The sequence below is a fragment of the Zootoca vivipara genome, chromosome 6 (genome assembly GCF_965207765.1).
Source record: "Zootoca vivipara chromosome 6, rZooViv2.hap1.1, whole genome shotgun sequence".
Lineage (NCBI taxonomy): Eukaryota > Metazoa > Chordata > Lepidosauria > Squamata > Lacertidae > Zootoca > Zootoca vivipara.
This window is the reverse complement of record NC_142589.1, coordinates 974,558-989,965: the sequence shown is the minus strand read 5'-3', so window position 1 is coordinate 989,965 and position 15,408 is coordinate 974,558. Positions and strand designations below refer to the sequence as shown.

The following is a 15,408-nucleotide window of genomic DNA, read 5'->3' as shown; positions in this document are numbered from 1 at the left end:
AATATCATGGGGCACCTTGTCTAAGGCCTTGCTGAAATCAAGATAGGCTGTATCCACAGCATTCCCTTCATCTACCAGGCTTGTAATTCTGTCAAAAAATGAGATCAGATTAGTCTGACATGCCCTATTTTTCAGAAACCCATGCTTACATTTAGTGATCACAGCGTTCCTTTCTAGGTGCTCACAGACTGTTTGCTTAATGATCTGCTCTAGAATCTTTCCTGGTATTGATGTCAGGCTGACTGGGCGGTCATTGTTTGGGTCCTCTCTTTCCCCCTTTTTGAAAATAGGGACAACATTTGCCCTCCTCCAGTCTGCTGGGACTTCGCCTGTTCTCCAGGAATTCTCAAAGATTACTGCCAGTGGTTCGGAAATCACCTCTGCCAGTTCTTTTAATACTCTTGGATGTAGTTCATCTGGCCCTGGAGACTTGAATACATCTAAACTAGCCAAGTATTCTTGTACTACCTCCTTACTTATTCTGGGCTGTGTTTCCCCTGCTGAATCATCTGTTTCCTTGTTCTTCCTTTTGCTACGGACATACCCATATTTTTGTTGCTTTTAATTTCTCTAGCAAGCCTGAGTTCCTTCTGTGCTTTAGCTTATCTGTCTCTGTCTCTACACGTGCTGGCTATTTGTTTGAATTCCTCTCTGGTGGTTTCCCCCCTTTTCCATTTTTTTGTACATATCCCTTTTAAATCTTAATTCGGTTAAAAGTTCTGTAGATAGCCACCCTGGCTTCTTTAGGCACCTTCCATGTTTCTGTCTCATTGGTAGTGCCTGAAGTTGTGCTTTTAATACGGTATTTCCCTTTTAACAAACTCCCAACCATCATGAACTCCCTTCCCTTTTAGTATTTCATAGCTGCCAAGTTTTCCCTTTTCTCGCGAGGAAGCCTATTCAGCATAATGGAAAATCCCTTAAAAAAAGGGATAACTTGGCAGCTATGGTATTTCTGTCCATGGGATTTCACCCAGCGTTTCCCTAAGTTTCCTGAAGTCGGCTTTCTTAAAGTCTAGAATTTGAGTCTTAGTATGCTTGGTTGCTCCTTTCCACTGTATAATAAACTCCAGAAGAGCATGGTCACTCCCACCTAATGATCCTGCCACTTCTACCCCACTAACCAGGTCATCACTATTGGTTAGGACCAGATCTAAAATGGCTGATCCTCTTGTTGCTTCTCCCACTTTCTGGACAATGAAGTTGTCTGCAAGGCCGGTGAGGAATCTGTTCGACCGTATGCTCTTGGCTGAGTTTGATATCAAACAAATATCAGGATAGTTGAAATCCCCCATTACTAGTATCTCACTTCCTTTTGAATGCTTGGTCATCTGTTCCAGGAAGGCTTCATCTGTGTCCTCAGTTTGGCTTGGGGGTCTATAGTAAACTCCCACAATGAGATCACTGTTATTTTTCTCTCCCTTAATTTTGACCCAGATACTCTCAATATGGCTTTGAAGTTTTAAATCCTGGATCTCTTCACACGTGTCACACAAATTTATAATTTATAATTTATAATGTTGAACAAAAACGGGTCCAGGACAGAACCCTGCGGCACCCCACTTGTCACTTTTTTCCAGGATGCCGAGGAACCATTAATGAGTACTCGTTGGGTTCAGTCAGTCAACCAGCTACAAATCCACCTAACAGTTACCTCGTTTAACCCACATTTACTAGCTTCCTCACAAGAATATGATGGGGGACTTTGTCAAAAGCCTTACCGAGATCAAGATACACTATGTCCACAGCATTCCCCTGATCCACCAAGTTTGTCATTCCATAAAAAAAAAATGAAATCAAATTGGTCTGGCATGACTTATTTTTGAGGTGTTTATAAATGGTCCATGTTCCACAAGCGTACAGTAAAGTTGGTACTGTAGTACAATAGCTTTGTAAACAGTTATTTTTGTGTCCCTGCGAATGCTCCAGTCCTCTAACACTCTGTTCTTCAATTGGGATAGTTGAATCAGATACCAGCAAATATCCCCTTAGAAATCCACAATGCACTCAGTATAGTTTGCTTTTCCTGCTCAGTTGCTGCTTGCACTCTCCTTTCCATTCTGAACAGAGGAGAAGGGCAGAGGGAATGACCTTGGTGCCCTTTTCCCTGTTGATTCAGACAGGGGAGACTGATGCAGGAGCATGCCCACAGCATTTTGTGGCACTATCTCTTTTTCTGCTCCTTAAAATGTAGAAGTCTTATGTGTTATGTAGGCTTTTGTTGGGGGGGGGGGGAGAACCTCAGATTTGCACTGATTTGTATTGATTTAGGAGGGCAGTTGTGCCTCTCCCCCCCTTGGCTATGCCCATGTCACCCACAGAAACCTTTTAATGTCAAGCCAGCCACCTCCACAGTTGTTTTGTGATTGGTCACCACAGCACTTTCTCAGATGGGCCCCCTGTCTTAAAAGAAAAGAAAAGCTGGATTTTAAGGTGTTTCTCAACGTCTTTAATCTCTTTTTTTATTGTCTCTTCATTGTTTTTGCGGCAAAAAACTTACACAGCAATCCCTCTGGAAATTGCCATTGCACAGAACTCTAAGTGGACATAAAAAAAAACCTGTTGAGTAGCAGCCCTGGCAATTATTGGCAGACAAATTCACTCAGTAAACCAACATTTTCTATCCAGCCTTATGTTTATCAAATGCAGCAGCACCAAGAAGTACAAAGGGCAGCTTGCTGAGATGGATACTTGCTCCCATCCCTTTAAGTGTTCTGCTGATCTATAAAGCTATTTTTATAGCAAAATTCAACTGAGGTAGAAGGAAGAACCTTCGTATCCACCCAGATTGTCAGCCATTCAGATTGTTTCTGCTGACATGGCACTTTTCGCTTTCTTAGCTCAATGGAACGGAAAGACAGCAGAAGTGGAAGTACTAGAAATGGACAAAGCTTTGCCTCAGAAGGTGATTGGCATAAATAACCCATTTCAGTGGATCTTGAAATCAGAACACAAAGCATTACTATACTGGACCGCTGGTTAAAGAGGAAGTTCTAGTGAGCAGCTGTGGGGTAGATGATGATGATTCTTACTGCCTGACAGGGCTGGCCCTACCAGGAGGCAAAATGAGCAGCTGCCCCAGGCAGCAGATTCTGGTGGGTGGGGAGCCCGGCTGTTCTTGTTAACAACAACAACAACAACAACAACAACAACAACAACAACAACAACAACAACAATTTTATTATTTATACCCGACCCATCTGGCTGGGTTGCCCTAGCTCAGGGGTCCTCAAACTATGGTCCGTGGGCCAGATCCAGCCCGCCAGGGTCCTGAACCCGGTCCGCCCGGCAGGGGCGAACAAAGGGGGTGGGTGGGAGGGTGGCCTACAGCAAGCAGCAAAGCAGCAGTGAAGCATTCTGACTGAACGCAATGAAAGCATTTGGCAACAACTCCGCGGCCGGCCTAATCATACTCTCTGTGGCCACATTGCAGGCTGGGATTCATAGTTTCCTGATAAGGCAGAGGGGCGTCTCTGCGTCTCTCCCTACCTCCTCCTGCATTTCGAGTGTTCCGAGGAACTTTACTCTTGACCCCTCCGCCTTCCCTTAGTTGCCCGCTCCCCGCTAAGGCGGAGGCACCAGCTGGGCTATGGTCCCGCAAACCCTTTGGCTCCAGGTTCTCCATTCCACCCCCCTTGTCGCATGCGCAGCTGCGTCGCTTAGTCCTCAGAGCCCCCTCGGCCTGCGGGCACCTCCTACAGAGAGGCAGGGGGCCGCGTGGTGCCTGGGTTGCCATGGCAGCTTGAGAGCGCTCACCTCCCTGCAGGGTGGGATCCCATGGGCTGGAGGTGAAGCCGGAGAGAACGGGCAGCCTCTCCCAACAAGCAGCCAGCTCTTGCAACAGACAGGTGAGCAGGAGGAGGAGGAGGAGGAGGAGGAGGAGGAGGAGGCACAGGGACCTGCCTTATACTGAGCCAGACCATTGCTCAGTATTGCCTACCCTGGCTGGCAGCAGCACTCCAGGGTTTCATGCAGGAGGCTCTCAAAACACCACCTGGGGATGCCAGGTCATTCTGGCAGTGACACTTGCTTGCCACTAGGCCAGGGGTCCCCAAACTAAGGCCCAGGGGCTGGATGTGGCCCAATCGCCTGCTGACCCCTGGCCTAGGCACTTTCTCCTAACACAGTATGGTTGGAAAAGGACCCTGACGGAGAAAGGAGGGAAGGAGACAGCCAGCTCAGGCCAGGATCTCCAATAGATTGTGAATCTGTTGCTCGGCTCAAGTGACAAACCTTAGTACCACTGCTGTACTGCAACATTTATTGAGCAGATAGAAGAAATTTGATTCAGTTCACATTTAAAGGCAAATCTACATAATTTGCAATATCCGAAACAATATGCAAACATTAAGCTATTCTGTTATATCCTCAGAATTTTGCAGTGCAGCTCCCCAGCCAACTTATGTGTACAAAAATGCATATACTGCAGTAGAGTATGCATAAAAGTGCATGTATTAGTAAAAATAACATACAAAAATAAATTGCATTACGGGAAATTGCTTTGCCAAAAAGGCATATATTAAACTAAAAACCACTAAAATGCTGGTGAATTTTCTTGAGGACTTCCTTTTGTGAAAAAAAGAAAGAAAACTATTGTGGAAGTGCAAGAACTGAACTGAACGATTCAGAAAATGAGAAAGTGTTACATCACAGAAATGTTTCTGTTTTCAGTCTCTGTTTCACATAAATCTTCCCATTGAATAATGTCATGGTACATTTCTATCCATCAACAAGTTTTGTGAATGTAAGATGGTAACAGGCAAAAGATGTGTCTAAAGCTACCCTGTAATTTCTTTTTAAAATTAATTTCTTTTCTCATCAAATTCATACTGATTAGCCATTAATGGAGGCTACCAATTATTTCCCTTTTTTAGTGGTGCTGTGGTCTAAACCACCGAGCCTCTTGAGCTTGCTGATCAAAAGGTTGGCGGCTCGAATCCATAGCTGCCAAGTCTCCAGCTGAAAAATGCGGGATCAGCAGCGGCGCGGCACTGGAAGTCGCTTCTATGCATGTCCAGACATGCGTAGAAGCAACTTCCGGTGCCGCTCTGCCCGATTTCCGGTGCCCAGACATGGGCAGAGCGGCACCCGAAATGGAGCCTCCCTGGCAGGTAGGAAATCCGGGGGATTTCCGGGATTTTTTTCTATTCAAGATAACAGCGGGAAACGGATTAAAATCCGGGGGTTTCCTGCAAAAAATGGGAGACTTGGCAGCTATATTTGAATCCCCGCCACGGGGTGAGCTCCCATTGCTCGGTCCCAGCTCCTGCCAACCTAGCAGTTCGAAAGCATGCCAAAAAGTGCAAGTAGATAAACAGGTACCGCTCCTGCAGGAAGGTAAACGGCATTTCCATGCGCTGCTCTGGTTTCGCACGAAGCGGCTTAGTCATGGTGGCCACATGACCGGAAAAACTGTCTGCGGACAAATGCCGGCTCCCTTGGCTTGTAAAGCAAGATGAGTGCTGCAACTCCAGAGTCGTTCGCGACTGGACTTACCGTAACTGTCAGGGGTCCTTTACCTTTATGGTAACAGAGGAAACTCTTATAGGGTCCATCTAGCTCAGGCATCCCCAAACTTCGGCCCTCCAGATGTTTTGGACTACAATTCCCATCTTCCCCGACCACTGGTCCTGTTAGCTAACGATCATGGGAGTTGTAGGCCAAAACATCTGGAGGGCCGCAGTTTGGGGATGCCTGATCTAGCTCAATACTGTCTGTGCTAACTGGCTGCAACTCTCCAGGATTTCAGACAGGGAATCTCTCCCATCCCTACCTGGCAATGCCAGGGGTTGAACCTCGGATCTTCTGAATGCACTGCAGATGCTCTGCCACTGAGCTGTGGCCTCTACTCAAAATGTTAGCTCCCAAGTCATCTCCACAGCACATATTTAAAGCACATACTATTTTAACGGTCATGACAGTGGTGAAGGTTCCTAAATTATTGGTATTACTGGCTTGCAGCAACCATCTCAAAAGCTTCTCACAAGTTGAGTGTCTCTGGTAGACTGGAAGAGAACAATAGGCCTGATTCCCTTGTTGCTCCCAAAGGGAACTAAGCCTGGCAGGACAGCGTACTCTATGGTCTTAACCCCTTCATGCATTAATTCGACTTAAGCATGTGGGTTATTATGAGGTTGGATAACTTGCACGTTCTACCTCCACTTCTGAATATGAGTTGATGGAAACTGTGGGACAGGTGAGTGCTATTGAGCTCAGGTCCTGCTGGTGCATTTCCTGCTGAGGCATCTGGTTGGCCCCTGTGAGAACAGGATGCTGGGCTAGATGCCCCCTTGGCCTGATCCTGCAGGTTCTTCTTATGCCACAACTACCGTAAGTGGTATAAGAGTCTGCAGAATGAGGCCAAGGGGGCATCTAGCGGATTGCCCCACCTTTTACATTTTCCAAATCACAGGTCCCCTCAGGGGAGCAGCTCTCTCCTTCTCAGGTTTATTGCTGCATATCCATTCCTTCCTCATTGCCAGCAGCCTCAGGCTTGGAACATCTTTGTTGCCATGGTAACTGAGGATTTGAAAGGCCTCTCGGAGTGTGCCTATGGAAGCAGGGCTGAAAAGGAAGGAGGCCATCAGCCGAGGTGGGGAAAGAGGGGGTTGCAGTCTTCTGTTGACAGTGCAGATCATTCTAATCTCTTGCAGATGGGCTGCGGTTAATCCTATTCAAAACTGTAAAATAAATCACATTAGAGAGAGGGGAGAAAGTCCTAATTTTGCTGACGTGTTTTCTTTGCAGCACTATAAAAGCCAGAACAAGGTGGTATTAAGACTTGGCATTCAGCCCAATCTATCCCAGACAGTTCCTAGGAATATTTGCCCCCTCCCCATCCCTCCTTCTTGCTATCACTTTTGTTGTTTAGTCGTTTAGTCATGTCCGACTCTTCGTGACCCCATGGACCAGAGCATGCCAGGCACTTTTACTGCTCCACAAATTATCTGGGCAAAGAGGTATAATTGCTGTTCTGATTGAGGCCTTGCACAATACATACGGATCGCAAGTGTTTTGTTACGGTACTTCTTCTCCTGAGTTAATAATGCAGGGCACTTCCAGCCAAACTGTTTACTGAGCATTCATCCTGATTTGTTTGTGAGGAGGTTAGATGCTGCACCAAAGCCAGACTTATTTCCCCCCACTTTCCAGTGCATTTCCCTTCCCTGTTCCTTACTGAGGAAAGTCCAATCTTTTGGGGAACCTGGTTTGTTGCAAAACAATAATTTTGCTTCTGGAATTTGACAGTGACTGAATCCTGCCCGAAAGTAGAAGCAGTCTGGAAGCGCATTTCAGTTGTTGTGTTGTTTTTATGTTTTAATGCATTTTTCTATATTATTTCCACTACCTGTAATATATGCTGGGGAGGGGCACAATTTACCCCAGTATATCCATGTACAGATTACTTGGCTGGAGAGCTGCATTGCAAAAGGATGGATGTGCTTGGGGACTCAGCTACATTAGTAAAGAAAAAGCATTTTATATACCGTACATTTAACACTGGGACACCAGATGGCCCTGTAGAGTTCCGTCATTTGCCAACGTGTTTTCCCACTTTGAGGTTTACAATGCGTTTCCCTGAAACACCTTTTTAATGTGTCTAGATCCAGCCTTGGTTCTCATATTGTTTCAGAGAGTGCAAATTAGGTAAATTTACCTTTAAATGCAAATTGTTTCAATCTTCTCCCCCTCCTCCTTACCTTCCAATAAACTGTAATTGTGCAACCTGAATTTGCTGGTATGCGTTTAACAGCCTGGCAGTTATTTTATTCCTAGACCTAGGACTCGGAGCTCAGCTCCCACATACTGATGCTGATATTTTTCACCACCACTTTTTCCTTCAAAGATAGACTGGAAAGTATAAGAGACAGATGCTATTGGTTATTTATATAGCCCAGGTACATGGTGCTTAACATAGGAGAAATGAATTTTTTTGCCCCAAGTAAGTGATACACCTTCCTATCAACCAGTTGTTTATCCCACATTTACTGCATACTTCTAATTGCATGAAAATCTGGGCTTTTTATATAATCAACTTTAATTGTGCAAACCTACATTTATGGTTTGCAATTGTCTCTCTCCAGTAAAATATTAACATTTTAGAAGCCCTCACACCTCTGTTCAAAAACTTTGAGAAACACTGCCTTTGTGTTGTGCCTACAAAGCAAAAATACATCATGGTAGTTCACCCACCCAGTTGTGTACATCCCCAGTCATATTGCTTCCCTCTGCTCCAGCTGCCTTAATTCCAGGTAATGTCTGTAGGGCCTCAAAAAGAAGCTTGAAGCTGACCAAAGTAAGGATACACTGCAACATTGTGTTGCAAACCTCTGCAAAAGTAACATGCATCTCTCACCTCAGTGGGCCCAACTAACTAGAGTTGGACCAGATGAGAATTTGCTGCATAAACTGGACTTCTGATTAACCACAGGGCAGAGGTTGCACAAACAGGACCCTCCCCTCCCTAAAGAACATGTGTGGCAGTTTCCATTCCAGTGATTCTTTATGCCCCTTGCGGTTAATACCTTTGTCTCCCTGATTCATCCTTCTTGCCTGCTCAGCATAATAAGATAGGGAGGCTTTCCCACTGCAGTCTGGCAGCAGCCATGTCCCTTGCCTGAACGTGGAAGTTGGGCAGGTGGAGCAAAGAAATTCTCCTTCAGCCCTGGAAAGAGGTTCTAAAATAGCAATGTAACAGTATGGGGAAGATGATGGAAATGCTGCAGTGCAGACACTGTAGGACAACAAAGAATCCAGGACTAAGAAGAAATGCCTTTAGGTAGGGTTGCCATACGTCTGGAATTTCCCTGGCATAGCCGGGATTCATCTGTCAAAAATGGCATCTGCGCACAATTAACAAAAAGTGGCTAAAATGTCTAGGGAAACCCATGTGTAATAGCAGCCCATATAGGGTGTAGGTTTGTTTTTTTGGAGATTTCCCTAAAAAAAATGGTAAAAACTACATTTTTTGAGATATGTTCTACTGTGTCAAGCCATTAGTCCATCTACTGTATATTCCTGCATATAAGACTACTTTTTAACCCAGGAGAGACTACTTTATAACCCTGGAGAAGAGAAGGTTAAGGGGTGATATGATAGCGATGTTCAAATATATGAAAGGATGTCATATAGAGGAGGCAGAAAGGATGTTTTCTGCTGCTCCAGAGAAGCGGACACGGAGCAATGGATTCAAGCTACAAGAAAGAAGATTCCACTTAACATTAGGAAGAACTTCCTGACAGTAAGAACTGTTCGACAGTGGAATTTGCTGCCAAGGAGTGTGGTGGAGTCTCCTTCTTTGTAGGTCTTTAAGCAGAGGCTTGACAGGCATATGTCAAGAATGCTTTGATGGTGTTTCCTGCTTGGCAGGGGGTTGGACTGGATGGCCCTTGGGGTCTCTTCCAACTCTAGGATTCTATGATTCTCCAAAGTCGGGGTCGTCTTATACGCCGGGTCGTATTTCTTATATGGCGAGTATATCCCAAACTCTCTCTTTTAACTGGAAAAGTTGGGGGTTGTCTTATACACCCAGTCGCCTTATATGCCGGAACATATTCAATATTGGTGACACTGGTGATCGCAGTTCTCCAGGATCTCAGGCCGGTCTTTCCCCATTCTACCTGGATGCGCTGGGATGGAAGGTGGGACCTTTTTGGATACAGAACATGTGCTCTGCTGCAGGGCTATGAGCTTTCCCCAAAGGGCAGTGGGCCAACTATATTTCTAGATGACCCAGAGATTCTACACACTGTCAGTCTGCTGTCACAAGCAATTCAATAGGAATAAATAGGGCTGCCTTGTTATAACAGCTCCAGTGGCTAATGGTCTGTTTCCGGACATAGACCAACAAAGCCCTGTGTGGCTTAGGTCCAGGCTATTTGGAAAGCCATAGTTTCTCATATGAACCTGCCCAGGCTCTGAGATCAGAGGAGGCCCTTCTCTCAGTCTTGCCACCATCACAGGTAAGTGGGAGAGGGCCTTCTTGGTGGCTGCTCCCGAACTTTGGAACTCCCTTCCTAGAGAAGTTAGACTGGCTCCCTCCTTCTTCCTTCTGCCAGCAGGTGGAAGACCTTTTTATTCCAACACCCTTTTAATGCTGTGATGATTTTATTCTTGGTATTATTTTTTATCTCTAATAGATCCTTTTTATATATTATTTTGATTCTATTATTGTTGAATTACTTTTAAATTATTCTATTCTTATGTTTTTAGCTTTCTCTAATTTAGCTGCATTGTTGCATATTCATCAAAAAGCCGCCTTGTTTCCCAGTCTGGGGAAAATGTGGGATACAAATAAAAAAATATTATAATAATAATGAATGCAAGGGCACATATGGCTTTGGTTAAGAAGAAAGCTGGCTGCTGGGCTTGAGCTGATAACATTGCTACAAGGTTATTACAAGGTGCAGCCCCTTTCGGAACACTGGGTACAGTTTTGACCACTGCATCTTAGAAAGGACCTTGGAGAGCAAAAAACGCACAGGAAAAGATCAAGGGATTGGAACACCTTTCCTAATAAGGAAGATTGGTACTAAAAGCTTTCTGCTGCCTTTAGGGTGTCACAAGCCCCTTCATTGTGCTTAAAGTATTTGGGGCTCTTTAGCTCAGACAAAAGAGAACTAAGAGGTGGAATGTGACAGAGGTGATAGAATTATGAACTGTGTGAAAATGAAGAAAGTGGATAGAGATTGAAAGCACAGCGTCTGCGTCATCATGATTGAAAATTCCTCCCTGTACACACACACACACACGCACATGTACACACACACACAGAGAGAGAGAGAGAGAGATTTAAACCTATTTTCTGCTGAGTCATAGCCAACAAATTACACACGTCCAATACAAAACAAGCAGCACGCAAGGGCACCAGATTCAATCAAGTTTCAATCAAGTATTATTAATCCAAAGAGAAAACAATAAGAGAACCATATACAAGTGCTGACACAGAAGCCAAAATCAAACGTTAAACAGATAGCATGTACAAATAAAAGGCAAACCAGTCTTTATAGTTTTTGAGGCTATATAGCGGTCAGCAAAGTGGCCCTTGCATGCTGCTTGTTTTGTATTGGACTTTTGAAGAAATTGGCAGCATTAGCCCATTATCTCTGTTTTTGTTGAACAAATTACACACAGCAACGCCATAGGTGATGCTCAGTGGGAGGGAAAGCTGTTACTTCCAGGTGTAACAGAGCCCCTACTTCCATATTCCAGACTTCAGGCCCTATTTAATGTAGAAGTCTGTTCTATCAGCAGAGCAACCTCCCTCCTCTCTTGTGCAGACAAGCTCGTGGAGCATTTGATTTAGGCTCAGCAGCTGTTTTAAGGCATCTGGTGCGGTCTGGTGCACAAGAAAAGGACCTGTTATGTAAAAATCTTTCATTGCCTCCAGGGAATGTGAATTTTGCTTTGTGACTCTAGGACTGTAATCCAATGTGCACTTACTTGTGTTGTGAGCAAATCCCATGGAACTCAATAGAACTTGCTTCCAAGAGTTTTAGCCTTTAACCTTATGCCCAATAGAGAAGGTACACACATCAGGAACTAAAGAAAGATTGGTTTATTGCTTGAAATGAAAATGACAGGTGCTGCTTCAGACAGTATCACAGATATGTGGGCAGCAAATCATACATACCTTGATTTTAATAGTAAAATAATTCCTAACTGCCCCAAAGCCTGAAAAGTAGGCACAGCAACTTGCCACACACCCACACTGAAAAGGGAGTGGGGTCAGTGATATACCTGTCCTGAAGTAAATGAAATCCAAGTCAGGGGTCAGAGATGTGTGCCTTCCATGCTGAGAGTAATCTCTCCCCTTCAATAGCATGTGCTCCAGGAAGGTTACAACATCTCTCTCACCTGCTTCTTGGTCCCTTCTCCAGTGCAGCATGAAACTGGCTCTTGAGAGTGTACGGCAAAAAGGGGGTCCTGTTGGAGTTTATGAGCTACCCAATGATTAAAAATCTGGGGTTTAAGTACTAATTTGGGCTAATATTAACTTATAGTGATTGGGGGGGGGGAGGTTTCCTGGATGAGTGTCATAACAACTTTATTCCTTTGCTTCATTGTTTATTTCCTGCAAGCTCCTGTCTTTTTGCTGTTTTGTTCATCTTGCCCAGTTTGAAGTTGAAAGGACATGACCTTTGTGAGAAATGACTAACTGGTTAACTTGCATATATTCTGAATCCATGACTTTACTTTCCAAGTCATTTAGGATTTTAAACACTAATATGAGCCCCTTGAATTGGGCTTGCAGCTGCTGTAGAACATGTTTTAAATGTGTTTGAGCAGCTGTCCCCACCAAAAGCTGGCTGCTGCATTGCACACCAGTTTCCAAGGACAATCTCACACAGAGCACAGGCAATCTTCTAATCTGCAAGTAACTACAGTATGGAGTACTGTGGCTGTCCGTAGCTGGCGAACCAGCCATAGCTGGAAATAGGCACTGCTAGCTACAGGGGCAAATCAGAGCTTCCAGTGACCTTGTGGGATCCAGGAGTAACCCCAGGCTATGCACTCGCCCCTTCCAGGGAAATGCAGACCTCATCTTGAGCAGGCTGCCATCCCACCTCTTGGACCCAAGAACTCGAAACACATAATGTCTACATTTAGATTAAGTTTCTTGCCCCACTTCCAGCTCACTACCACCTCTAGGCACTGATCCAGCACCTGAGCCGCCTCCCCTGGTTCAGTTGGGACAGAGAGCTAGAGAGTCATCCGCATATTAATGACAAATCTCCTGGTGACATTTTCCAGCAGCTTCATGTAGATATTAAAAAGCATTTAGATCATTACCGTAAAATAGTGTTACACACCTCCCCAATCTCCACAAGATTCCAGGGGCTGCAGGCGCACTTTACCCAGGGTCTGTGTTTTCTTTGGAAATGAGGCCTAGTGGAGACAGTGGTGTCTTTATTATATATGGTTTATTTACACTCATATACAACCTGCGTCTAAATGCAGACAGTTCAGAGCATTCACATTCCAAAAGGGTCTCTGGCTTCTCCCATAGACGCAGCAGGCTTAGGTTTCAGGACAGAGAATTCAGCCATGTGCATTCTCTCTCTCTCTCTCTCTCTCACACACACACACACACACACACAGTTGGCCCATGTGTGCTCTTTGCCCCTCTTCTTCTTCCTTGTCACCATTTACAGACTGAAAAAGATTTCTCCCCAGCCTACACCATGCACAACTGAAATCCTAACCCCTTTCTGTATCTGGTACCAACACACAGCTGAAAGAGGGGTTCACTCCCCTTGCTGTCCAGCACTGAATGTTCCGATGGCTCATCTTTTGTTAGGTTAAGAACCTGGCCATCATCAGGCGACCACCTTGTGAGGAAGCTGGCCTCTGTTATTTCCACCTTGAATCCCTGCTGGATCTGGGAGTTCAGTGCTAGCAGTTTAACTCCCCAAACCTTGATCAAATTCTAACACTTAGTAAATCCATAAATTATGGGTGCCTTGTGCCCACAAACTCTGGAAAGGGTTAAGCATGCACCCCTTCGGCACTATTGCTCTGATCAAAGAGAGCATCTGCGGGGGCTCTAAAGGGAAAACACACATGGAAATCTGATTACAGCCTCCAAGCTCTTGCAAAGTTATTGGGTAATGCCTGTGTGGACTGGAACACTGGCATTTCATATGTACATGCATATACTCTGGAAGTGGCAGGAAGCTATATTCTGCATTGGGTGTCAGTACCTTACTTGCTGGGCAAACTCTGCCAAGCACCTTCCTACTGTCAAACACACACACACACACACACACACACACACACACACACACACACACACACCAACCCCCAATGTCCTTTCCAGTGCTCTACATCTTCATTCCTGGGATCCACTTACAGTACAAGCAGCTCAGGGCGAAAAGAGTTCAGGCTGAGTTCCTGGAGAGAGGACAAAGACACATGTCCAGGAATCTGCCAGCCTTGGCAAAGTGACGTCTGCTACTGTACCCTCTCGTTCCAGGAGCTCAGAGGACAGATCCGGGAGGTGTTAGCGGGGAGGCCGTGAAATCGACACCTGCGTCAGATGGAGGGCCGTTTGATGTCCAGCCTCCAGATTCATGTTGCAGGCCAGTCTTCACCCTCACGCTGAGCCTCCTTGTGTGTGGGGGGGAGAGAGAACCAAAGGCAGCTGCACTCATCTGCGCTGCCCCGTTTTTGCAATCTCGAGCAGTCAGCAAAGAAACAGGTGGTTTCTTAGATCCCTGGTGGGCCTCCCCACATGGTGACCTTGCATTCATCCTGGTCAGTTACAAGTTGCACATGCCTGACTCTGCTCAGTGAGCAGCTCCCTTGTCAGGCTGCAACTGCAATTCATGTTCTGCCATCTGGATGCAGATGATGAGAGAGCCTCTGAACATGCCTGGAGGGCCCTCCCCTTCATACTGTACCGCCCCAACATGCCTCCATGCACCAGCCTTCAAAGCGCAGCATTTTCAAGAGAATAGTGTTGCTATCCTTTTTAGTGTTGCTATCCTGTGTTGTTAGTAGCTCTATGATAAGCAGAAATTCAACAGGTAAAGCTTTACTGAGCACTGTGTCTCTATGCACAAGGAGAGTGTAACAACTTTACCACAGAAGGAAAACGCCCCAATTCCTGTGTCCCCACCCACCTACAGACCACACAAAAAACACCAGGATGAGGTGTTGGTGGTTCATTTTCTAGAAACCAGGCATTGATGAAATTTGTATTTATTTTTAAAAAGAATTATAGCCTGTTTGATCAAAATATCAATAAAGCTCTAAGTGGTTTATTCATAAGGAAAGCACTGATAAAATCAACAGGCTTTAACAATAAGTAGACTTATTAAAATGATCAAAACAGAGATAAAATCTACAGAGCTTAAGTACAAATATACATCATAAAATTGCATGTCTGGGCAGGCTTGTCTAAACAATTTGTTTTAGCAGGCACCTGAAACAATCCAACAAAGGTTCCAACCCAATATTATCTGGAGCAGGCAGGGTGTTCCAGAGCAGAGCTGTTGCCACTCTGTAAGACATGATTGCTCCTTGGTGTGTAACAAATCCTGTAAGGTGCTTGCAAAATTAGCACATGCCCACGAGCACCAACTTATTGTGGTTTCTCCCTCTGCAGGCAGGCAAGACAGGCATTGCATTAGGCCTTATCTCACTCCTGTGTGTTTCTGTTTCTCACGCAGGAACTCTTATGACCCTGTATACAGTACATGCAGTCTCTCTCTCTCTCTCTCTCTCTCTCTCTCTCTCTCTCTCTCTCTCTCTCTCTCTCTCTCTCTCTCTCTCTCTCTCTCTCTCTCTCTCTCTCTCTCTCTCTCCCTCTCTCCCTCTCTCCCTCTCTCCCCCTCTTTTCTTTTTCCTTTTGATAGCCAGCTGCGTTTGGGCCTCTTTTCATCCAGAAAGAGATCAAAGGTAGGC

At 45.2% G+C, this 15,408-nt stretch overlaps 1 long non-coding RNA gene across 1 annotated transcript; it reads right to left on the bottom strand.

Annotated features, from left to right (window-relative positions):
• Positions 1-6,547: 6,547 nt before the first annotated feature.
• Positions 6,548-13,956, bottom strand: LOC148685215 (uncharacterized). The gene is made up of 3 exons (XR_015950401.1): positions 13,853-13,956; positions 12,793-12,888; positions 6,548-6,680 (listed from the first exon to the last, which is right to left on the bottom strand). It is a non-coding gene; the product is annotated as an uncharacterized LOC148685215 (long non-coding RNA).
• Between the last annotated feature and the right edge of the window lie 1,452 nt (positions 13,957-15,408).